Raw genomic sequence first — 18272 nt, forward strand, 5'->3', positions numbered from 1 at the left:
ATATAAGGCCATTATATTTTATTTAATTTATGTAGTCAATCCCCATATTTGCGAAAAGTTTCTGGGCTTAGTTGTTAATTAAAAAATATATATTTCAAGCAAAATAATGGCCGTTTGCAGTAGGTAGGTTTCGAACTTACGCTGCCATAGAGAATCTGAATTCTATTCAGACGCCTTAACCGACAGACCAGGGCTAAATCTGTTTGAAAGTAGAACTACTTCTGGTGATGTGCCATGCGTTGAAATATAAGGCCATTATATTTTATTTAATTTATGTAGTCAATCCCCATATTTGCCAAAAGTTTCTGGGCTTAGCTGTTAATTAAAAAATATATATTTCAAGCTAAATAATGGCCGTTTGCAGTAGGTAGGTTTCGAACTTACGCTGCCATAGAGAATCTGAATTCTATTCAGACGCCTTAACCGACAGACCAGTGCTAAATCTGTTTGAAAGTAGAACTATTTCTGGTGATGTGCCATTTGAAATATAAGGGCATTATATTGTTTTAAATTTATGCACTCAGTCCCCATAATTGACAAAATTTTCTTGGCTGAGCTGCTAATTACAAAAATTATATTTCAAGCAAAACAATAGTCGTTTGCAGCAGGTAGATTTCGAACCTACACTGCCACAGAGAATCTGATTTTTAGTCAGACGCCTTAACCGACAGACCAGGGCTAAATCTGTTTGAAAGTCGAACTATTTCTGGTGATGTGCCATGCGTTGAAATATAAGGCCATTATATTTTTTTTAATTTATGTAGTCAATCCCCATATTTGCGAAAAGTTTCTGAGCTTAGCTGTTAATTAAAAAATATGTATTTCAAGCAAAATAATGGCCGTTTGCAGTAGGCAGGTTTCGAACTTACGCTGCCATAAAGAATCTGATTTCTAGTCAGACGCCTTAACATTCAGACCAGGGCTAAATCTGTTTGACAGTAGAACTATTTCCGGTGATGTGCCATTTGAAATATAAGGGCATTATATTGCTTTAAATTTATGAACTCAATCCCCATAATTGACAAAATTTTCTGGGATAAGCTGCTATTTACGAAAATTATATTTCAAGCAAAACAATAGTCGTTTACAGTACCGAACCTATGCTGACAGGAAATCTGATTTCTAGTCAGACGCCTTAACCGACTGACCAAGGCTAAATCTGTTTGAAAGTCGAACTATTTCTGGTGATGTGCCATGCGTTGAAATATAAGGCCATTGTATTGTTTTAAATTTATGTAGTCAATCGCCATATTTGAGAAAAGTTTCTGGGCTGAGCTGTTAATTAAAAAATATATATTTCAAGCAAAACAATGGCCGTTTGCAGTAGGTAGGTTTCGAACATACGCTGCCATAGAGAATCTGATTTCTAGTCAGACGCCTTAACCGACAGACCAGGGCTAAATCTGTTTGAAAGTAGAACTAATTCTGGTGATGTGCCATTTGAAATATAAGGGCATTATATTGTTTTAAATTTATGCACTCAATCCCCATAATTGACAAAATTTTCTGGGCTGAGCTGCTAATTACAAAAATTATATTACAAGCAAAACAATGGTGGTTTGCAGCAGATAGATTTCGAATCTACACTGCCACAGAGAATCTGATTTCTAGTCAGACGCCTTAACCGACAGACCAGGGCTAAATCTGTTTGAAAGTCGAACTATTTCTGGTGATGTGCCATGCGTTGAAATATAAGGCCATTATTTTTTTTTTTTAATTTATGTAGTCAATCCCCATATTTGCGAAAAGTTTCTGGGCTTAGCTGTTAATTAAAAAATATATATTTCAGGCAAAATAATGGCCGTTTGTAGTAGGTAGGTTTCGAACTTACGCTGCCATAGAGAATCTGAATTCCATTCAGACGCCTTAACCGACAGACCAGGGCTAAATCTGTTTGAAAGTAGAACTATTTCTGGTGATGTGCCATTTGAAATATAAGGGCATTATATTGTTTTAAATTTAAGAACTCAATCCCCATAATTGACAAAATTTTCTGGGATAAGCTGCTATTTACGAAAATTATATTTCAAGCAAAACAATGGTCGTTTGCAGTAGCGAACCTATGCTGATAGAGAATCTGATTTCTAGTCAGACGCCTTAACCGACAGACCAAGGCTAAATCTGTTTGAAAGTCGAACTATTTCTGGTGATGTGTCATGCGTTGAAATATAAGGCCACTATATTGTTTTAAATTTATGTTGTCAATCCCCATATTTGAGAAAAGTTTCTGGGCTGAGCTGTTAATTAAAAAATATATATTTCAAGCAAAACAATTGCCGTTTGCAGTAAGTAGGTTACGAACATACGCTGCCATAGAGAATCTGATTTCTAGTCAGACGCCTTAACCGACAGACCAGGACTAAATCTGTTTGAAAGTAGAACTACTTCTGGTGATGTGCCATGCGTTGAAATATAAGGCCATTATATTTTTTTTAATTTATGTAGTCAATCCCCATATATGCGAAAAGTTTCTGGGCTTAGCTGTTAATTAAAAAATATATATTTCAAGCAAAATAATGGCCGTTTGCAGTAGGTAGGTTTCGAACTTACGCTGCCATAGAGAATCTGAATTCTATTCAGACGCCTTAACCGACAGACCAGGGCTAAATCTGTTTGAAAGTAGAACTACTTCTGGTGATGTGCCATGCGTTTAAATATAAGGCCATTATATTTTATTTAATTTATGTAGTCAATCCCCATATTTGCGAAAAGTTTCTGGGCTTAGCTGTTAATTAAAAAATATATATTTCAAGCAAAATAATGGCCGTTTGCAGTAGGTAGGTTTCGAACTTACGCTGCCATAGAGAATCTGAATTCTATTCAGACGCCTTAACCGACAGACCAGTGCTAAATCTGTTTGAAAGTAGAACTATTTCTGGTGATGTGCCATTTGAAATATAAGGGCATTATATTGTTTTAAATTTATGCACTCAGTCCCCATAATTGACAAAATTTTCTTGGCTGAGCTGCTAATTACAAAAATTATATTTCAAGCAAAACAATAGTCGTTTGCAGCAGGTAGATTTCGAACCTATACTGCCACAGAGAATCTGATTTTTAGTCAGACGCCTTAACCGACAGACCAGGGCTAAATCTGTTTGAAAGTCGAACTATTTCTGGTGATGTGCCATGCGTTGAAATATAAGGCCATTATATTTTTTTTAATTTATGTAGTCAATCCCCATATTTGCGAAAAGTTTCTGGGCTGAGCTGTTAATTAAAAAATATATATTTCAAGCAAAACAATGGCCGTTTGCAGTAGGTAGGTTTCGAACATACGCTGCCATAGAGAATCTGATTTCTAGTCAGACGCCTTAACCGACAGACCAGGGCTAAATCTGTTTGAAAGTAGAACTATTTCCGGTGATGTGAATTTTTGAAATATAAGGGCATTATATTGTTTTAAATTTATGAACTCAATCCCCATAATTGACAAAATTTTCTGGGATAAGCTGCTATTTACGAAAATTATATTTAAAGCAAAACAATGGTCCTTTGCAGTAGCGAACCTATGCTGATGGAGAATCTGATTTCTAGTCAGACGCCTTAACCGAGAGACCAAGGCTAAATCTGTTTGAAAGTCGAACTATTTCTGGTGATGTGCCATGCGTTGAAATATAAGGCCATTGTATTGTTTTAAATTTATGTAGTCAATCGCCATATTTGAGAAAAGTTTCTGGGCTGAGCTGTTAATTAAAAAATATATATTTCAAGCAAAACAATGGCCGTTTGCAGTAGGTAGGTTTCGAACATACGCTGCCATAGAGAATCTGATTTCTAGTCAGACGCCTTAACCGACAGACCAGGGCTAAATCTGTTTGAAAGTAGAACTACTTCTGGTGATGTGCCATTTGAAATATAAGGGCATTATATTGTTTTAAATTTATGCACTCAATCCCCATAATTGACAAAATTTTCTGGGCTGAGCTGCTAATTACAAAAATTATATTACAAGCAAAACAATGGTGGTTTGCAGCAGATAGATTTCGAATCTGCACTGCCACAGAGAATCTGATTTCTAGTCAGACGCCTTAACCGACAGACCAGGGCTAAATCTGTTTGAAAGTCGAACTATTTCTGGTGATGTGCCATGCGTTGAAATATAACGCCATTATTTTTTTTTTAATTTATGTAGTCAATCCCCATATTTGCGAAAAGTTTCTGGGCTTAGCTGTTAATTTTAAAAATATATATTTCAAGCAAAACAATTGCCGTTTGCAGTAAGTAGGTTACGAACATACGCTGCCATAGAGAATCTGATTTCTAGTCAGACGCCTTAACCGACAGACCAGGGCTAAATCTGTTTGAAAGTAGAACTATTTCTGGTGATGTGCCATTTGAAATATAAGGGAATTATATTGTTTTAAATTTAAGAACTCAATCCCCATAATTGACAAAATTTTCTGGGATAAGCTGCTATTTACGAAAATTATATTTCAAGCAAAACAATGGTCGTTTGCAGTAGCGAACCTATGCTGATAGAGAATCTGATTTCTAGTCAGACGCCTTAACCGACAGACCAAGGCTAAATCTGTTTGAAAGTCGAACTATTTCTGGTGATGTGTCATGCGTTGAAATATAAGGCCATTATATTGTTTTAAATTTATGTTGTCAATCCCCATATTTGAGAAAAGTTTCTGGGCTGAGCTGTTAATTAAAAAATATATATTTCAAGCAAAACAATTGCCGTTTGCAGTAAGTAGGTTACGAACATACGCTGCCATAGAGAATCTGATTTCTAGTCAGACGCCTTAACCGACAGACCAGGACTAAATCTGTTTGAAAGTAGAACTACTTCTGGTGATGTGCCATGCGTTGAAATATAAGGCCATTATATTTTTTTTAATTTATGTAGTCAATCCCCATATTTGCGAAAAGTTTCTGGGCTTAGTTGTTAATTAAAAAATATATATTTCAAGCAAAATAATGGCCGTTTGCAGTAGGTAGGTTTCGAATTTACGCTGCCATAGAGAATCTGAATTCTATTCAGACGCCTTAACCGACAGACCAGGGCTAAATCTGTTTGAAAGTAGAACTACTTCTGGTGATGTGCCATGCGTTGAAATATAAGGCCATTATATTTTATTTAATTTATGTAGTCAATCCCCATATTTGCCAAAAGTTTCTGGGCTTAGCTGTTAATTAAAAAATATATATTTCAAGCAAAATAATGGCCGTTTGCAGTAGGTAGGTTTCGAACTTACGCTGCCATAGAGAATCTGAATTCTATTCAGACGCCTTAACCGACAGACCAGTGCTAAATCTGTTTGAAAGTAGAACTATTTCTGGTGATGTGCCATTTGAAATATAAGGGCATTATATTGTTTTAAATTTATGCACTCAGTCCCCATAATTGACAAAATTTTCTTGGCTGAGCTGCTAATTACAAAAATTATATTTCAAACAAAACAATAGTCGTTTGCAGCAGGTAGATTTCGAACCTACACTGCCACAGAGAATCTGATTTTTAGTCAGACGCCTTAACCGACAGACCAGGGCTAAATCTGTTTGAAAGTCGAACTATTTCTGGTGATGTGCCATGCGTTGAAATATAAGGCCATTATATTTTTTTTAATTTATGTAGTCAATCCCCATATTTGCGAAAAGTTTCTGGGCTTAGCTGTTAATTAAAAAACATATATTTCAAGCAAAACAATGGTCGTTTGCAGCAGGTAGATTTCGAACCTACACTGCCACAGAGAATCTGATTTCTAGTCAGACGCCTTAACTGAGAGACCAGGGGTAAATCTGTTTGAAAGTAGAACTATTTCCGGTGATGTGCCATTTGAAATATAAGGGCATTATATTGTTTTAAATTTATGAACTCAATCCCCATAATTGACAAAATTTTCTGGGATAAGCTGCTATTTACGAAAATTATATTTCAAGCAAAGCAATGGTCGTTTGCAGTAGCGAACCTATGCTGATAGACAATCTGATTTCTAGTCAGACGCCTTAACCGACAGACCAAGGCTAAATCTGTTTGAAAGTCAAACTACTTCTGGTGATGTGCCATGCGTTGAAATATAAGGCCATTATATTGTTTTAAATTTATGTAGTCAATCCCCATATTTGCGAAAAGTTTCTGGGCCTAGCTGTTAATTAAAAAATATATGTTTCAAGCAAAATAATGGCCGTTTGCAGTAGGTAGGTTTCGAACTTACGCTGCCATAGAGAATCTGAATTCTATTCAGACGCCTTAACCGACAGACCAGGGCTAAATCTGTTTGAAAGTAGAACTATTTCTGGTGATGTGCCATTTGAAATATAAGGGCATTATATTGTTTTAAATTTATGCACTCAGTCCCCATAATTGACAAAATTTTCTTGGCTGAGCTGCTAATAACAAAAATTATATTTCAAGCAAAACAATGGTCGTTTGCAGCAGGTAGATTTCGAACCTACACCGCCACAGAGAATCTGATTTTTAGTCAGACGCCTTAACCGACAGACCAGGGCTAAATCTGTTTGAAAGTCGAACTATTTCTGGTGATGTGCCATGCGTTGAAATATAACGCCATTATATTTTTTTTAATTTATGTAGTCAATCCCCATATTTGCGAAAAGTTTCTGGGCTTAGTTGTTAATTAAAAAATATATATTTCAAGCAAAATAATGGCCGTTTGCAGTAGGTAGGTTTCGAACTTACGCTGCCATAGAGAATCTGAATTCTATTCAGACGCCTTAACCGACAGACCAGGGCTAAATCTGTTTGAAAGTAGAACTACTTCTGGTGATGTGCCATGCGTTGAAATATAAGGCCATTATATTTTATTTAATTTATGTAGTCAATCCCCATATTTGCCAAAAGTTTCTGGGCTTAGCTGTTAATTAAAAAATATATATTTCAAGCTAAATAATGGCCGTTTGCAGTAGGTAGGTTTCGAACTTACGCTGCCATAGAGAATCTGAATTCTATTCAGACGCCTTAACCGACAGACCAGTGCTAAATCTGTTTGAAAGTAGAACTATTTCTGGTGATGTGCCATGCGTTTAAATATAAGGCCATTATATTTTATTTAATTTATGTAGTCAATCCCCATATTTGCGAAAAGTTTCTGGGCTTAGTTGTTAATTAAAAAATATATATTTCAAGCAAAATAATGGCCGTTTGCAGTAGGTAGGTTTCGAACTTACGCTGCCATAGAGAATCTGAATTCTATTCAGACGCCTTAACCGACAGACCAGGGCTAAATCTGTTTGAAAGTAGAACTACTTCTGGTGATGTGCCATGCGTTGAAATATAAGGCCATTATATTTTATTTAATTTATGTAGTCAATCCCCATATTTGCCAAAAGTTTCTGGGCTTAGCTGTTAATTAAAAAATATATATTTCAAGCTAAATAATGGCCGTTTGCAGTAGGTAGGTTTCGAACTTACGCTGCCATAGAGAATCTGAATTCTATTCAGACGCCTTAACCGACAGACCAGTGCTAAATCTGTTTGAAAGTAGAACTATTTCTGGTGATGTGCCATTTGAAATATAAGGGCATTATATTGTTTTAAATTTATGCACTCAGTCCCCATAATTGACAAAATTTTCTTGGCTGAGCTGCTAATTACAAAAATTATATTTCAAGCAAAACAATAGTCGTTTGCAGCAGGTAGATTTCGAACCTACACTGCCACAGAGAATCTGATTTTTAGTCAGACGCCTTAACCGACAGACCAGGGCTAAATCTGTTTGAAAGTCGAACTATTTCTGGTGATGTGCCATGCGTTGAAATATAAGGCCATTATATTTTTTTTAATTTATGTAGTCAATCCCCATATTTGCGAAAAGTTTCTGAGCTTAGCTGTTAATTAAAAAATATGTATTTCAAGCAAAATAATGGCCGTTTGCAGTAGGCAGGTTTCGAACTTACGCTGCCATAAAGAATCTGATTTCTAGTCAGACGCCTTAACATTCAGACCAGGGCTAAATCTGTTTGACAGTAGAACTATTTCCGGTGATGTGCCATTTGAAATATAAGGGCATTATATTGCTTTAAATTTATGAACTCAATCCCCATAATTGACAAAATTTTCTGGGATAAGCTGCTATTTACGAAAATTATATTTCAAGCAAAACAATAGTCGTTTACAGTACCGAACCTATGCTGACAGGAAATCTGATTTCTAGTCAGACGCCTTAACCGACTGACCAAGGCTAAATCTGTTTGAAAGTCGAACTATTTCTGGTGATGTGCCATGCGTTGAAATATAAGGCCATTGTATTGTTTTAAATTTATGTAGTCAATCGCCATATTTGAGAAAAGTTTCTGGGCTGAGCTGTTAATTAAAAAATATATATTTCAAGCAAAACAATGGCCGTTTGCAGTAGGTAGGTTTCGAACATACGCTGCCATAGAGAATCTGATTTCTAGTCAGACGCCTTAACCGACAGACCAGGGCTAAATCTGTTTGAAAGTAGAACTAATTCTGGTGATGTGCCATTTGAAATATAAGGGCATTATATTGTTTTAAATTTATGCACTCAATCCCCATAATTGACAAAATTTTCTGGGCTGAGCTGCTAATTACAAAAATTATATTACAAGCAAAACAATGGTGGTTTGCAGCAGATAGATTTCGAATCTACACTGCCACAGAGAATCTGATTTCTAGTCAGACGCCTTAACCGACAGACCAGGGCTAAATCTGTTTGAAAGTCGAACTATTTCTGGTGATGTGCCATGCGTTGAAATATAAGGCCATTATTTTTTTTTTTTAATTTATGTAGTCAATCCCCATATTTGCGAAAAGTTTCTGGGCTTAGCTGTTAATTAAAAAATATATATTTCAGGCAAAATAATGGCCGTTTGTAGTAGGTAGGTTTCGAACTTACGCTGCCATAGAGAATCTGAATTCCATTCAGACGCCTTAACCGACAGACCAGGGCTAAATCTGTTTGAAAGTAGAACTATTTCTGGTGATGTGCCATTTGAAATATAAGGGCATTATATTGTTTTAAATTTAAGAACTCAATCCCCATAATTGACAAAATTTTCTGGGATAAGCTGCTATTTACGAAAATTATATTTCAAGCAAAACAATGGTCGTTTGCAGTAGCGAACCTATGCTGATAGAGAATCTGATTTCTAGTCAGACGCCTTAACCGACAGACCAAGGCTAAATCTGTTTGAAAGTCGAACTATTTCTGGTGATGTGTCATGCGTTGAAATATAAGGCCACTATATTGTTTTAAATTTATGTTGTCAATCCCCATATTTGAGAAAAGTTTCTGGGCTGAGCTGTTAATTAAAAAATATATATTTCAAGCAAAACAATTGCCGTTTGCAGTAAGTAGGTTACGAACATACGCTGCCATAGAGAATCTGATTTCTAGTCAGACGCCTTAACCGACAGACCAGGACTAAATCTGTTTGAAAGTAGAACTACTTCTGGTGATGTGCCATGCGTTGAAATATAAGGCCATTATATTTTTTTTAATTTATGTAGTCAATCCCCATATATGCGAAAAGTTTCTGGGCTTAGCTGTTAATTAAAAAATATATATTTCAAGCAAAATAATGGCCGTTTGCAGTAGGTAGGTTTCGAACTTACGCTGCCATAGAGAATCTGAATTCTATTCAGACGCCTTAACCGACAGACCAGGGCTAAATCTGTTTGAAAGTAGAACTACTTCTGGTGATGTGCCATGCGTTTAAATATAAGGCCATTATATTTTATTTAATTTATGTAGTCAATCCCCATATTTGCGAAAAGTTTCTGGGCTTAGCTGTTAATTAAAAAATATATATTTCAAGCAAAATAATGGCCGTTTGCAGTAGGTAGGTTTCGAACTTACGCTGCCATAGAGAATCTGAATTCTATTCAGACGCCTTAACCGACAGACCAGTGCTAAATCTGTTTGAAAGTAGAACTATTTCTGGTGATGTGCCATTTGAAATATAAGGGCATTATATTGTTTTAAATTTATGCACTCAGTCCCCATAATTGACAAAATTTTCTTGGCTGAGCTGCTAATTACAAAAATTATATTTCAAGCAAAACAATAGTCGTTTGCAGCAGGTAGATTTCGAACCTATACTGCCACAGAGAATCTGATTTTTAGTCAGACGCCTTAACCGACAGACCAGGGCTAAATCTGTTTGAAAGTCGAACTATTTCTGGTGATGTGCCATGCGTTGAAATATAAGGCCATTATATTTTTTTTAATTTATGTAGTCAATCCCCATATTTGCGAAAAGTTTCTGGGCTTAGCTGTTAATTAAAAAATATATATTTCAAGCAAAGTAATGGCCGTTTGCAGTAGGTAGGTTTCGAACATACGCTGCCATAGAGAATCTGATTTCTATTCAGACGCCTTAACCGACAGACCAGGGCTAAATCTGTTTGAAAGTAGAACTACTTCTGGTGATGTGCCATTTGAAATATAAGGGCATTATATTGCTTTAAATTTATGCACTCAATCCCCATAATTGACAAAATTTTCTTGGCTGAGCTGCTAATTACAAAAATTATATTTCAAGCAAAACAATAGTCGTTTGCAGCAGGTAGATTTCGAACCTATACTGCCACAGAGAATCTGATTTTTAGTCAGACGCCTTAACCGACAGACCAGGGCTAAATCTGTTTGAAAGTCGAACTATTTCTGGTGATGTGCCATGCGTTGAAATATATGGCCATTATATTTTTTTTAATTTATGTAGTCAATCCCCATATTTGCGAAAAGTTTCTGGGCTTAGCTGTTAATTAAAAAATATGTATTTCAAGCAAAATAATGGCCGTTTGCAGTAGGTAGGTTTCGAACTTACGCTGCCATAGAGAATCTGATTTCTAGTCAGACGCCTTAACATTCAGACCAGGGCTAAATCTGTTTGACAGTAGAACTATTTCCGGTGATGTGCCATTTGAAATATAAGGGCATTATATTGTTTTAAATTTATGAACTCAATCCCCATAATTGACAAAATTTTCTGGGATAAGCTGCTATTTACGAAAATTATATTTCAAGCAAAACAATAGTCGTTTACAGTACCGAACCTATGCTGACAGAGAATCTGATTTCTAGTCAGACGCCTTAACCGACTGACCAAGGCTAAATCTGTTTGAAAGTCGAACTATTTCTGGTGATGTGCCATGCGTTGAAATATAAGGCCATTGTATTGTTTTAAATTTATGTAGTCAATCGCCATATTTGAGAAAAGTTTCTGGGCTGAGCTGTTAATTAAAAAATATATATTTCAAGCAAAACAATGGCCGTTTGCAGTAGGTAGGTTTCGAACATACGCTGCCATAGAGAATCTGATTTCTAGTCAGACGCCTTAACCGACAGACCAGGGCTAAATCTGTTTGAAAGTAGAACTACTTCTGGTGATGTGCCATTTGAAATATAAGGGCATAATATTGTTTTAAATTTATGCACTCAATCCCCATAATTGACAAAATTTTCTGGGCTGAGCTGCTAATTACAAAAATTATATTACAAGCAAAACAATGGTGGTTTGCAGCAGATAGATTTCGAATCTACACTGCCACAGAGAATCTGATTTCTAGTCAGACGCCTTAACCGACAGACCAGGGCTAAATCTGTTTGAAAGTCGAACTATTTCTGGTGATGTGCCATGCGTTGAAATATAAGGCCATTATTTTTTTTTTTAATTTATGTAGTCAATCCCCATATTTGCGAAAAGTTTCTGGGCTTAGCTGTTAATTAAAAAATATATATTTCAGGCAAAATAATGGCCGTTTGTAGTAGGTAGGTTTCGAACTTACGCTGCCATAGAGAATCTGAATTCTATTCAGACGCCTTAACCGACAGACCAGGGCTAAATCTGTTTGAAAGTAGAACTATATCTGGTGATGTGCCATTTGAAATATAAGGGCATTATATTGTTTTAAATTTAAGAACTCAATCCCCATAATTGACAAAATTTTCTGGGATAAGCTGCTATTTTGCGAAAATTATATTTCAAGCAAAACAATGGTCGTTTGCAGTAGCGAACCTATGCTGATAGAGAATCTGATTTCTAGTCAGACGCCTTAACCGACAGACCAAGGCTAAATCTGTTTGAAAGTCGAACTATTTCTGGTGATGTGTCATGCGTTGAAATATAAGGCCACTATATTGTTTTAAATTTATGTTGTCAATCCCCATATTTGAGAAAAGTTTCTGGGCTGAGCTGTTAATTAAAAAATATATATTTCAAGCAAAACAATTGCCGTTTGCAGTAAGTAGGTTACGAACATACGCTGCCATAGAGAATCTGATTTCTAGTCAGACGCCTTAACCGACAGACCAGGACTAAATCTGTTTGAAAGTAGAACTACTTCTGGTGATGTGCCATGCGTTGAAATATAAGGCCATTATATTTTTTTTAATTTATGTAGTCAATCCCCATATATGCGAAAAGTTTCTGGGCTTAGCTGTTAATTAAAAAATATATATTTCAAGCAAAATAATGGCCGTTTGCAGTAGGTAGGTTTCGAACTTACGCTGCCATAGAGAATCTGAATTCTATTCAGACGCCTTAACCGACAGACCAGGGCTAAATCTGTTTGAAAGTAGAACTACTTCTGGTGATGTGCCATGCGTTTAAATATAAGGCCATTATATTTTATTTAATTTATGTAGTCAATCCCCATATTTGCGAAAAGTTTCTGGGCTTAGCTGTTAATTAAAAAATATATATTTCAAGCAAAATAATGGCCGTTTGCAGTAGGTAGGTTTCGAACTTACGCTGCCATAGAGAATCTGAATTCTATTCAGACGCCTTAACCGACAGACCAGTGCTAAATCTGTTTGAAAGTAGAACTATTTCTGGTGATGTGCCATTTGAAATATAAGGGCATTATATTGTTTTAAATTTATGCACTCAGTCCCCATAATTGACAAAATTTTCTTGGCTGAGCTGCTAATTACAAAAATTATATTTCAAGCAAAACAATAGTCGTTTGCAGCAGGTAGATTTCGAACCTATACTGCCACAGAGAATCTGATTTTTAGTCAGACGCCTTAACCGACAGACCAGGGCTAAATCTGTTTGAAAGTCGAACTATTTCTGGTGATGTGCCATGCGTTGAAATATAAGGCCATTATATTTTTTTTAATTTATGTAGTCAATCCCCATATTTGCGAAAAGTTTCTGGGCTTAGCTGTTAATTAAAAAATATATATTTCAAGCAAAATAATGGCCGTTTGCAGTAGGTAGGTTTCGAACATACGCTGCCATAGAGAATCTGATTTCTATTCAGACGCCTTAACCGACAGACCAGGGCTAAATCTGTTTGAAAGTAGAACTACTTCTGGTGATGTGCCATTTGAAATATAAGGGCATTATATTGTTTTAAATTTATGCACTCAATCCCCATAATTGACAAAATTTTCTTGGCTGAGCAGCTAATTACAAAAATTATATTTCAAGCAAAACAATGGTCGTTTGCAGCAGGTAGATTTCGAACCTACACTGCCACAGAGAATCTGATTTCTAGTCAGTCGCCTTAACCGACAGACCAGGGCTAAATCTGTTTGAAAGTCGTACTATTTCTAGTGATGTGCCATGCGTTGAAATATAAGGCCATTATATTTTTTTTAATTTATGTAGTCAATCCCCATATTTGCGAAAAGTTTCTGGGCTTAGCTGTTAATTAAAAAATATATATTTCAAGCAAAATAATGGCCGTTTGCAGTAGGTAGGTTTCGAACTTACGCTGCCATAGAGAATCTGAATTCTATTCAGACGCCTTAACCGACAGACAAGGGCTAAGTCTGTTTGAAAGTAGAACTATTTCTGGTGATGTGCCATTTGAAATATAAGGGCATTATATTGTTTTAAATTTATGCACTCAGTCCCCATAATTGACAAAATTTTCTTGGCTGAGCTGCTAATTACAAAAATTATATTTCAAGCAAAACAATGGTCGTTTGCAGCAGGTAGATTTCGAACCTACACTGCCACAGAGAATCTGATTTCTAGTCAGACGCCTTAACCGACAGACCAGGGCTAAATCTGTTTGAAAGTCGAACTATTTCTGGTGATGTGCCATGCGTTGAAATAAAAGGCCATTATATTTTTTTTAATTTATGTAGTCAATCCCCATATTTGAGAAAAGTTTCTGGGCTGAGCTGTTAATTAAAAAATATATATTTCAAGCAAAACAATTGCCGTTTGCAGTAGGTAGGTTTCGAACCTACGTTGCCATGGAGAATCTGATTTCTGGTCAGATGCCTTAGCCGACAGACCAGGGCTAAATCTGTTTGAAAGTAGAACTATTTCTGGTGATGTGCCATTTGAAATATAAAGGCATTACATTCTTATAAATTTATGCACTCAATCCCCATAATTGACAAAATTTTCTTGGCTGAGGTTTTAATTAAAAAATATATATTTCAAGCAAAACAATTTTCGTTTGCAGTAGGTAGGTTTCGAACCTACGCTGCCATAGAGAATCTGATTTCTAGTCAGACGCCTTAACCGACAGACCAGGGCTAAATCTGTTTGAAAGTAGAACTACTTCTGGTGATGTGCCATTTGAAATATAAGGGCATTATATTGTTTTAAATTTATGCACTCAATCCCCATAATTGACAAAATTTTCTTGGCTGAGCAGCTAATTACAAAAATTATATTTCAAGCAAAACAATGGTCGTTTGCAGCAGGCAGATTTCGAACCTACACTGCCACAGAGAATCTGATTTCTAGTCAGACGCCTTAACCGACAGACCAGGGCTAAATCTGTTTGAAAGTCGAACCATTTCTGGTGATGTGCCATGCGTTGAAATATAAGGCCATTATTTTTTTTTTTAATTTATGTAGTCAATCCCCATATTTGCGAAAAGTTTCTGGGATTAGCTGTTAATTAAAAAATACATATTTCAGGCAAAATAATGGCCGTTTGTAGTAGGTAGGTTTCGAACTTACGCTGCCATAGAGAATCTGAATTCTATTCAGACGCCTTAAAAGACAGACCAGGGCTAAATCTGTTTGAAAGTAGAACTATTTCTGGTGATGTGCCATTTGAAATATAAGGGCATTATATTGTTTTAAATTTAAGAACTCAATCCCCATAATTGACAAAATTTTCTGGGATAAGCTGCTATTTACGAAAATTATATTTCAAGCAAAACAATGGTCGTTTGCAGTAGCGAACCTATGCTGATAGAGAATCTGATTTCTAGTCAGACGCCTTAACCGACAGACCAAGGCTAAATCTGTTTGAAAGTCGAACTATTTCTGGTGATGTGTCATGCGCTGAAATATAAGGCCATTATATTGTTTTAAATTTATGTTGTCAATCCCCATATTTGAGAAAAGTTTCTGGGCTGAGCTGTTAATTAAAAAATATATATTTCAAGCAAAACAATTGCCGTTTGCAGTAAGTAGGTTACGAACATACGCTGCCATAGAGAATCTGATTTCTAGTCAGACGCCTTAACCGACAGACCAGGACTAAATCTGTTTGAAAGTAGAACTACTTCTGGTGATGTGCCATGCGTTGAAATATAAGGCCATTATATTTTTTTTAATTTATGTAGTCAATCCCCATATTTGCGAAAAGTTTCTGGGCTTAGCTGTTAATTAAAAAATATATATTTCAAGCAAAATAATGGCCGTTTGCAGTAGGTAGGTTTCGAACTTACGCTGCCATAGAGAATCTGAATTCTATTCAGACGCCTTAACCGACAGACCAGGGCTAAATCTGTTTGAAAGTAGAACTACTTCTGGTGATGTGCAATGCGTTGAAATATAAGGCCATTATATTTTATTTAATTTATGTAGTCAATCCCCATATTTGCGAAAAGTTTCTGGGCTTAGCTGTTAATTAAAAAATATATATTTCAAGCAAAATAATGGCCGTTTGCAGTAGGTAGGTTTCGAAATTACGCTGCCATAGAGAATCTGAATTCTATTCAGACGCCTTAACCGACAGACCAGTGCTAAATCTGTTTGAAAGTAGAACTATTTCTGGTGATGTGCCATTTGAAATATAAGGGCATTATATTGTTTTAAATTTATGCACTCAGTCCCCATAATTGACAAAATTTTCTTGGCTGAGCTGCTAATTACAAAAATTATATTTCAAGCAAAACAATAGTCGTTTGCAGCAGGTAGATTTCGAACCTACACTGCCACAGAGAATCTGATTTTTAGTCAGACGCCTTAACCGACAGACCAGGGCTAAATCTGTTTGAAAGTCGAACTATTTCTGGTGATGTGCCATGCGTTGAAATATAAGGCCATTATATTTTTTTTAATTTATGTAGTCAATCCCCATATTTGCGAAAAGTTTCTGGGCTTAGCTGTTAATTAAAAAATATATATTTCAAGCAAAATAATGGCCGTTTGCAGTAGGTAGGTTTCGAACATACGCTGCCATAGAGAATCTGATTTCTATTCAGACGCCTTAACCGACAGACCAGGGCTAAATCTGTTTGAAAGTAGAACTACTTCTGGTGATGTGCCATTTGAAATATAAGGGCATTATATTGTTTTAAATTTATGCACTCAATCCCCATAATTGACAAAATTTTCTTGGCTGAGCAGCTAATTACAAAAATTATATTTCAAGCAAAACAATGGTCGTTTGCAGCAGGTAGATTTCGAACCTACACTGCCACAGAGAATCTGATTTCTAGTCAGACGCCTTAACCGACAGACCAGGGCTAAATCTGTTTGAAAGTCGAACTATTTCTAGTGATGTGCCATGCGTTGAAATATAAGGCCATTATATTTTTTTTAATTTATGTAGTCAATCCCCATATTTGCGAAAAGTTTCTGGGCTTAGCTGTTAATTAAAAAATATATATTTCAAGCAAAATAATGGCCGTTTGCAGTAGGTAGGTTTCGAACTTACGCTGCCATAGAGAATCTGAATTCTATTCAGACGCCTTAACCGACAGACAAGGGCTAAATCTGTTTGAAAGTAGAACTATTTCTGGTGATGTGCCATTTGAAATATAAGGGCATTATATTGTTTTAAATTTATGCACTCAGTCCCCATAATTGACAAAATTTTCTTGGCTGAGCTGCTAATTACAAAAATTATATTTCAAGCAAAACAATGGTCGTTTGCAGCAGGTAGATTTCGAACCTACACTGCCACAGAGAATCTGATTTCTAGTCAGACGCCGTAACGGACAGACCAGGGCTAAATCTGTTTGAAAGTCGAACTATTTCTGGTGATGTGCCATGCGTTGAAATAAAAGGCCATTATATTTTTTTTAATTTATGTAGTCAATCCCCATATTTGAGAAAAGTTTCTGGGCTGAGCTGTTAGTTAAAAAATATATGTTTCAAGCAAAACAATTGCCGTTTGCAGTAGGTAGGTTTCGAACCTACGTTGCCATGGAGAATCTGATTTCTGGTCAGATGCCTTAGCCGACAGACCAGGGCTAAATCTGTTTGAAAGTAGAACTATTTCTGGTGATGTGCCATTTGAAATATAAAGGCATTACATTCTTACAAATTTATGCACTCAATCCCCATAATTGACAAAATTTTCTTGGCTGAGGTTTTAATTAAAAAATATATATTTCAAGCAAAACAATGGTCGTGTGCAGCATTTAGATTTCGAACCTACACTGCCACAGAGAATCTGATTTCTAGTCAGACGCCTTAACCGACAGACCAGGGCTAAATCTGTTTGAAAGTCGAACTATTTCTAGTGATGTGCCATGCGTTGAAATATAAGGCCATTATATTTTTTTTAATTTATGTAGTCAATCCCCATATTTGCGAAAAGTTTCTGGGCTTAGCTGTTAATTAAAAAATATATATTTCAAGCAAAATAATGGCCGTTTGCAGTAGGTAGGTTTCGAACTTACGCTGCCATAGAGAATCTGAATTCTATTCAGACGCCTTAACCGACAGACCAGTGCTAAATCTGTTTGAAAGTAGAACTATTTCTGGTGATGTGCCATTTGAAATATAAGGGCATTATATTGTTTTAAATTTATGCACTCAGTCCCCATAATTGACAAAATTTTCTTGGCTGAGCTGCTAATTACAAAAATTATATTTCAAGCAAAACAATAGTCGTTTGCAGCAGGTAGATTTCGAACCTACACTGCCACAGAGAATCTGATTTTTAGTCAGACGCCTTAACCGACAGACCAGGGCTAAATCTGTTTGAAAGTCGAACTATTTCTGGTGATGTGCCATGCGTTGAAATGAAAGGCCATTATATTTTTTTTAATTTATGTAGTCAATCCCCATATTTGAGAAAAGTTTCTGGGCTGAGCTGTTAATTAAAAAATATATATTTCAAGCAAAACAATTGCCGTTTGCAGTAGGTAGGTTTCGAACCATCGCTGCCATGGAGAATC

This window comes from Cylas formicarius, unplaced genomic scaffold, assembly GCF_029955315.1.
Source record: "Cylas formicarius isolate icCylForm1 unplaced genomic scaffold, icCylForm1.1 PGA_scaffold_6__28_contigs__length_40554024, whole genome shotgun sequence".
Taxonomy (NCBI): domain Eukaryota; kingdom Metazoa; phylum Arthropoda; class Insecta; order Coleoptera; family Brentidae; genus Cylas; species Cylas formicarius.